Raw genomic sequence first — 8,783 nt, 5'->3', positions numbered from 1 at the left:
CCACAATACTCCATGGGGCCTGAACACATAAAATTACAGTTGAGAAATATTTAACAACATAAAAATTGGATAGAACATAGGTAATGTTGATATGTGGTTTTCTAAGTCAATACACAAATTGCAGGGATCTTTATGTATGGTTTAGTGACCCCTGTTTCTATTTGAGCTGGACACCACTGATGGAGATCACAGTTGTATAGAATAAGCAGGTGTGAATAGCTTGTTATCTGGATCATGGGAGGTAGACTCATTGATGAGATCAGTCCTCTGAAGTATTATGGAAGGAAAGCATATTCCAGTAGAGTGGAAGGACCCCATTTGCATACCCACTTTGATTCCCATAGAAATTATGGTCTTTATAAATGGTCATCTAGTGGCTTAAGAAAGGTTTCTTTGCTGACTAATTATTATAGTTATCCCATTTCATATATGGGAAAAATGAGGCTTAAAGAGTTTAAGTGATTTGCCAAGAGTGACAGAGCTAGTGTTAGGGGTGGAGGATGCCTCAAATCTAGGTCTTCATGATTACCAGAACTCTATCCACTATAGCAAAGAAAAATATCATTCCCAAACCTTCAAGATATACTTGATAGGAAAACATCAATTGAGAATCCTATCCCAATTTCGTAGTTTATTTAAAAAGTGTTTTTGCATCTACATTCACTTTTCCTTGGTTTGTATAAAGTGAGTTCTGTACGCTCAAAGAGGGAGAGAACTACATCTTATTTCTTTTAGTGACTTGCAAAGCACCATTTAGACATGCCATTACTTTTGGATGATATCTATCAGTCAAGCATTTGAGCGTCTTCCGCATACCAAGCATTATGGGATATACCAAAGAAATAGTACATGAACATGATCTCTTCCATTCAGTTAGGGAGACAAGTAGTATATATGAAAGAATTGGAAATCACCAATTTATGCAACAAAATGCCGAATTTCTTATAATCCAAAGCTGAAATGTGGGATACAAACAGTAAGAACTACGAGTAGTCAGGAAGAGGAGAGATCGAAGTTAGTTGTCATTATGAGGAAAGCCTTCCTAGGACTCAAACTTGACTTTGAAAAAAAATCAGAATTTGCATTACTGTGTTTCAACTTTAGCTCATCCATTTGAGTAATTTCTTCCCACACTGGAGATCACACAACCCACCCATGCCTTCTCATCCTAAGAAACTCTGAGTTTAGGAATCCCTTCTCCAGGGGTTCACCTACTTGGCACTCTTGACATCACATGGACATCTGTGAAGCACTTGAGCTAGCTATATTTGTCTTTAAATAAATGATCAGCACACCTCCTTTTCAGATCATAGATTTCTTTGATGATACCCATTACCCCACTTCTGCAAAGTTCTTCACTGGTGATGTATTACAACCTACTTGTACTCAGAGCAGGGAAGTCTCTTAAATCAGTCCAATAATACAAATATTGTAGACAATGAACTGGGTCCAGAATGGAATAGGAGGAATAGAATGAGCTGGACTGCTTATGGACAAGGTCCATTTTTTAAAGCACCAGAATACTTCAAATGAAGCTAGATGGGTAGACATCATTAAATGGCACAGACTCTGGAGAATAACATTTTGGGTTACTCACAGGACAATGGAAAGATACATGGTGGGCATGAGAGCAAGGGTTTTGTTTTGGGGGAATGAGTGGAGGGTATTCTGGGGAACAAAGAATATAGTAGCACCAAAAACATAGAGAAATCAATGGATATGCCAGGGATCTTCAGGAGGCAAGTGAGGAGTTGGGCCTGAGTAGTTTGTTATGCTGAGGACTCCTGTTCCTTTGGCCTCCGTGCCCACTTCATTGTACCTAGAACGAGTCTGGTACATCAGAGGTTAGAACAGTGCCCAGCACTACTAGGCTCTGAATAAATATATGCTAACATTACATACTCAGTAACTGTTTGTGGAATAAACATGGAAGGCAATATTAAGCAAATAGATATTAAAAGAATTAGAGCATCAAGGGTGCTTGGAGATTATTTAGTCTAGCCATTTCATTTTACAGACAAGGAAAGTGATGCTCAAAGAGCTTATGTTATTTACCTAAGGTCACACAGGTAGGAGGCAAAGCCATGGTTTGAACCCATGTCCTACTGACTAAAGTCTTCTTTTTCACTCTTTGGAATTGTCTCATATAATAATTATGCAGAAATACCATGAGTAAACATAGTTCCACTGCCCCTTGGCCTCAGAGAGGTGGTTAAAACTCCATGGTTTTAGGGATAAAACCTTTAGAACTAAACTGGACTTCAGAAATTTCATGGCAAGCAGAAAGTTAGTATAGAGGACTCCACTGCCCTGGGTTAAAGAATAGAAGAAAGGGCTTGAAAGAAATTAAATTAAAGATGGAAAGTACACAGGGCTATGTAATTGCTGCAATAACTAAGTGTTATTGTTGAAGTTTAATGGAGATCATTACTTTCTCTTTCCAGGAGCTAAAGTGCATATAAAACTACCCAGTTTGTGACCTAGTTTTTTTTTCTTAAACCATTTATTTCGCCCAGGAAAAAAAAAAGAAAACAAGGAAGCAATTATGGTTTTATTATCTTATCACATAATTTGTAAAGAATGAGCTGTGCTTTTCTTTGGTGTGATAACTTTAAGAAACTATCCCTGAGTCAGAAGACAGCAAAGTTACAAAGGATAGTGTTAGTGGAATAAATGAAGAAAAATTGCTTTTAAAGTTTGACTGTTATAGAATACAATCTGACTGAATCATCATCAACATACACAGAATAACCACTGTAGGCAAGACATGATGCTAGATGCTCTGACAGGTATCCCTCCCAAGATACATCACAAGTCCCCCTTTTCATGGATTAATGAGGATTTATTGAAGTGCTTGTGCATCCGTTGCTTCATACAAGAGAGTGAGTCATTTTTCAGTTGTGTCTGACTCCTCATTGACCCCATTGGGGGTTTTCTTTTTACCATTTTCTTCTTCAGCTCCTTTTGCAAATAAGGAACTGAGGCAAACAAAGTTAAGTGACTTGCCCAGGATCACACAGCTAATAAGAATCTGGAGTTTGAAGATGAGTCTTCCCACCTTCAGGCCAGCACTTTATCCACTGTACCACCTACCTACCTTGCAGAGAAATAGTCATCGTAATCCACACCTCTGATTTTACGTCTTAGTTTAGACGACAAGCTACCCACGTGAGAGAAAATAAAAATCAAATGCTAGAACATGTGGTGCAGACTATGTGCTAAAGAGAAGGAGATTTGGGGGTGTGGAGGAAAAGTTTTTGTAGAACAAGTGGGTCTTGAAGCAAACAGAACTTGATAGAGAAGAGGTACCAGCAGATGGCACCAGCATTAAAAAAGGCACGAAAATGAAGCTAAGCATATGTGGGAGCAGGCTGGAGTCAAGAGTCCTCACCGGGCTAAAGTTAGATAGGCAAGGACAACTTTTGAATGCCAGACTGAGAAATTTGGCATTGGCAAGCAAAGGAAAAGGTATTATAGATTCTAAACAGGAAATAAAGTGATATTTTTAAAATATTCATCTTATCACAGTATGTAGAATGGACTGGAGGGTGGGGAGATCAGAACTAGGAGGCAAATGCCATAATTCAGGGTTGAGGAGATGAAAGCACAAAGGAGGACTGGGAGTTGGGAGAAAGGCTGTTTAAAAGTCTGTTTTAAACAGACTAATTAGGGAAGAAAGATGTAAAAAATTAAATGACTCAAATTTTGAGCCTAGCTAGAGACTAATTGAATGGTGGTATTATTGGCAAATGCAGAAGATGAGAAGGGGAGTAATTCAGTGAAGAATGGAAGTGGAAAAAAAGATAAATATATTTGGTTTTGGACACTGGAGATAATGCCTGAACAACCAAGTGGAAAACTAATCCAATTGAATATTCGCTGGGTTGCTCTTATTCACTGCTTACTACGTAGCAGCTAGATGCTGCAGTCTATGGATCACTAGGTCAAGAGTCAGAAAGACCTGAGTACTAATACTAGCTGTGGGACCCTGGGCAAGTCACTTAACCTCTATCTGCCTTACTTTCCCCACATGTAAATTGGGATAATTAAAGTACATACCTCCCGGGAATGTTGTTGAGGATAAAAGAAAGGACTATATAAATACTATATGTATATGGCACTCAGACATATTCCCAACTCTCCTGAATATCTTCCAGGATATCTAATAGCTCCTTTGAGCCAAATTCTATTTTGGATTGCTGTTTGCAATGCCTTCCCTCATCTGTATTTCCTCTTGCTATACTACAGAATTTCAATGGCATGAGTAATTTAAGGTCCCCCAAAAGGTAAAGACTATTTGCTCTCATCTGAAAAGAACATGGAAAAGCCTTTTTAAAAAATGAAGATGATTGCCTCCAGGATTAAGGCTGGTGGTTTTAGATATAGTGAATAATATTGAAAATAAAAGGCACAATTTTCTTTTTCGTTCTTAAAAGTTACTAAATATTTTCAGTATTTGGTGACAAATTTACCCCTCCCCCACCTTAGAGAAATTTCTCTCAAATGAAAAGCTTCTATCTCTGTGTTAACAAGAATAGCTTTTGAGATGGCTATGGAGATCTCTATTTCATGAAACAATGAATCCTGGGTGAATATATACCCTTTTTTAGGAGAGAAAGTGAACTGTGGGAGATTCATTTTTAAGGAAGTTATTTATTCTAATCAATTGAAAGTACTGCATTCCAATAGCTTGGTATGATAGATAGAAGTCTGGCTTCACAGAATACCTGGATTCAAGTCTCGCACCTAACACTTATTGGCTGTGTGAGGTCCTGAAAGCCCCTTAATTTCTCAAGGCCTCGAGCAACTCTAGAATTCTTAAACTTTAGAATAATTGCTGACCTACACTAGGCAAGGGAACTTACTCACTAGAAGTTCCCTTCACCAAAGAAATTATTTACCCAGAGAAAAACAACTAGTGTTTTTTATGAGAAAGACTCTTTACTGATGCAGATTGACCCTGGCTCTTCAGTGTATATTCTCAGGGCCTTGAAAGGTAATAGACTTGGTCACGATGGTGGAGTAGAAACAGGACTTCCACAGGGCTCTGGCTTCCACCTCCCCCAATTCAGGTAAAAGGGGATTCTGAACAAATTTTGGAGCTACAGAACCCACAAAATGACACAGAGAAGCTAACATCCCACTGAGGACAGCCCAGCAAGCTGGCAGGAAGTGTCTAGTGCAGTGCTCTGGGAGCCAAGCCCAGGCATAGGAGCTGGAGGTTTTAGCCTCAGGAAGGGCCTGACCAGCCACTGGCTAGAGGGACTTCAGATCACCAGCAGCTGTGGTGGTTTCCAGAATTATCAACCCATAGTTGCTGAGGACAAGGTGAGAGGTGAGTGCAATGTGGACTTTGGGATCCAGTAGTTCGGGAGTGCAGTCAGCCTTTGCCCCCAGGGTGAGAAGTCGCTGAGGCACCATGTCCGTGCAGCCTCAGCCAAATGGCAGCTTCCATTCCTGGCCTGCAGATTGTAGGGGGACCAAGTAACCAGTCTGAGGGGTAATCACTCTTGCTTTAACCTGTTTGGATTTGGATTGTGGTCTAGGGTGGAGATCCTGGGGTGTGCAACCAGCTTGTCAGAGTGTGTGAAGGCTTCAGAGAGGGCACATGACTAATACCTTTGGCAGCTGAGAAAACCCCAGCGATTGCTACAAAGCTCCCCTGTCTGGTAGCAGAGTCCTACTGTGGCAAAGAGCCCAGAAGTCAAGAAATTGAGTGGCAACATGAGCAGGCAAAGGAAGCAAAGCAAACAGAACAATCCAACTTTACACTCCTATTTTGGGGACAAAAAGGATCAAAGCATGGAACAAGAGAAAGACAATGAAGTCAGAACTCCTGCACCAAAAGCTCTCCTCTTTGGAAGCAGAGTTCTACGGTGGCAAAAAACTCAAAAGTCAAGTAATTGAGTGGCAACATGAGCAAGCAAAGGAAGCAAAGCAAGCAGAGCAATCCAACTTTAGATTCCTTTTTTGGGGACAAAAAGGATCAAAGTATGGAGAGGGAGGAAAACAACAAAGTCAGAACTCCTGCACCAAAAGCTTCCAAGAAAAATATTAACTGGTAACTGGCCATAGAGGAGCTTAAGAAGGATTTTGAAAACCAAACAAGGGAAGTGGAGGAAAAATTGGGAAGAAAAATGAGAATGATGCAAGAAAATTATGAAAAAAGCAAATCAACAACCTGACTGAAGAAAATAACACCTTAAAAAATAAACTAACTCAAATGGTAAAAAGAGGCTCAAAAAGCCAATGAGGAGAAGAATGCCTTAAAAAGCCAAATTTGGCAGATGGAAAAAGAATTTCAAAAGCTCACTGAAGAGAATAATTCCTTAAGAATTAGATTGGAGCAAATGGAAGATAATGACTTTATGAGAAATCAAGATACTATCAAACAGATCCAAAAAATGAAAAAATAGAAGGCAATGTGAAATATCTCATTGGAAAAACCACTGACCTGGAAAATAGATCCTGGAGAGATTATTTAAAAATTATTGGACTACCTGCAAGCCATGATCAAAAAAATAACCTAGAAATCATCCTTCAAGAAATTCTCAAGGAAAATTGGCCTCATGTTTTAGAACCAGAGGGCAAATAGAGGTTGAAAGAATCTACCGATCACCTCCTGGAAAAGATCCCAAAAAGAATACTCCTGGGAATATTATAACCAGGTTCAGGAATTCCCAGAACAAGGAGAAAATATTACAAGCAGCCAGGAAGAAACAATTTTAGTATTGTGGAAACACAATCAGGATAACACAGGATCTAGCAGCTTCTACACTGAGGAATAAAAGGGCTTGGAATATGATATTCCAGAGGTCAAAGAAGCTGGGATTAAAACCAAGAATCACCTACCCAGCAAAACTGAGTATCATGTTTCAGGGGAAAATATGATCATTCAGTGGAATAGAGGACTTTCAAGCATTCTTGATGAAAAAACCACAGTTGAATAGAAAATTTGATATTCAGATACAAGAAACAAGAGAAGCATGAGAAGGTAAACAAGGAAAGGAAATCATAAGGAACTTATCAAAGTTAAACTATTTACATCCCTACATGGAAAAATGATAATTGTAACTGATGAAACTTTTCTCAGTATGAGAATAGTTGAAGGGAATAGAAATGTATATGCACACACACATACATATATATGTCTATATAAGAGGGTATATGGACATATGCATACATATGTGAATGTGTGTATATATGTGTACAGGTACACATAGAGGGCACAGGACCAGTTTAATGGGAAGGGATGATACTTAAAAGGTGAAATTAAGAGGTGAGAGAGGAATATAATGAGAGATGGGGAGAGACAGAAGAGGGTAAATAGCTCATATAGAAGAGGCAAGGGAAAATGGTTACAATGGAGGGAAGAACAGGAAGGCAAAAGGGAATGGGTCAACCTTATTCTCATTGAATTTGGCTTAGGGAGGGAATGACATACACACTAAATAGGGTATCTCACCCTACAGGAGAGTAGGGGGGAAGGGGATGAGAGGGGGGATGATGGAAGGGAGGGTAGGCTGGATGAGAGGGAAGTTGGAAGCACCCACTTTTGAAAAGGGACAGGATCAAAGTAGAGAATAGAACAAATGGGAGGTGGGATAGGAGGGAGGGAAATATGGTCAGTTTTTTACAATATATCCACTATGGAAATGTTTTGCATAGCTATGCATGTACGACCTATACTGAATTGCTTATCTTCCCAGTAAGGGTGGGTGACAAGGGAGGAAGGGAATGAATCTCGAATTCAAAGTTTTGAAATCAAATGTTTTATACATATATATATATATATATACATGCATTCATACATACATACTATTTTTGATAGTATTTTACATGTAACTGGGAAATAAGATATATAGGCACTGGGGCATAGAGATCCACCATGCCATACTGGAAAGTCGAAGGGGGTATGGAAGAAGATATGGGAGAGAGCAGATTGGAGGAGGGGATATCCAGTGGGATCGCTACTTTGAGGTGGTGTGTAGGAGGAAAATGGGGAGAAAATTTGTAACTCAAAATTTCATGGAAATGAATGATGTAAACTAGAAGTTAATAAAGCATTTGATAAAAAATAAAGAAAGGTAAGAGACTTGCCAAGGGTTACATAGTATTTCTAGGAAGTGAGACTTATACCCAGGTCTTCTGGGTTCCAAAGTCTCCTCTCCATCCACTACACCATGCTACGTCTCAAGATACCACTTAGAATTATCAATTTTAGAGATGGACAGATCCTTGACTACACAGCCCTCCTTTAACTGGGGAGGAAACTGCACATAGTACTTAACACATTTTTCACATTCATTCCCTTTTCTCTACCCACACAGTCACAATGCCGGTTTAGACTCTCATCACCTCTCCTTTGGACTATTGCAATAGCCTATTAATTGGTCTCTCTGCCTCAATGAGTGGATGAATGAAAAAAATATTTATTAATCACCTCATCATGTGCCAAATACTGGGAATATAAATACAAAGGTGAAGGCAGTTCCTACCCTCAAGTAACTTACATTATAAGGGAGAGACAAACTCATGTAGGGGAGTGGTGGCCAGGGAGGTACATTTTTGGTTTGGGAAGTTATGGGATGATGAGTGCATTCATAGGGAGAGCAAAACAACATACCCTTTGCAGGACTAATAACAGTGTATTTGAATGGTAGGGAAGTGAAGTAGACTGTGTTGGGGCCCCTAGGCAAGAATACTGAAAGAGAAAAGGATTAATTTCTTGAGTCAATCCATCTTCCATACAGTTTCCAAAGTGATTTTCATGCAGTGCTAAT

Source organism: Petaurus breviceps, unplaced genomic scaffold, assembly GCF_028583685.1.
Source record: "Petaurus breviceps papuanus isolate PSGF00001 unplaced genomic scaffold, PetGlider_PUasm1.0 129, whole genome shotgun sequence".
Classification (NCBI taxonomy): Eukaryota; Metazoa; Chordata; class Mammalia; order Diprotodontia; family Petauridae; genus Petaurus; species Petaurus breviceps.
The sequence above is the reverse complement of the archived record's forward strand: the minus strand, read 5'-3'. Positions refer to the sequence as shown.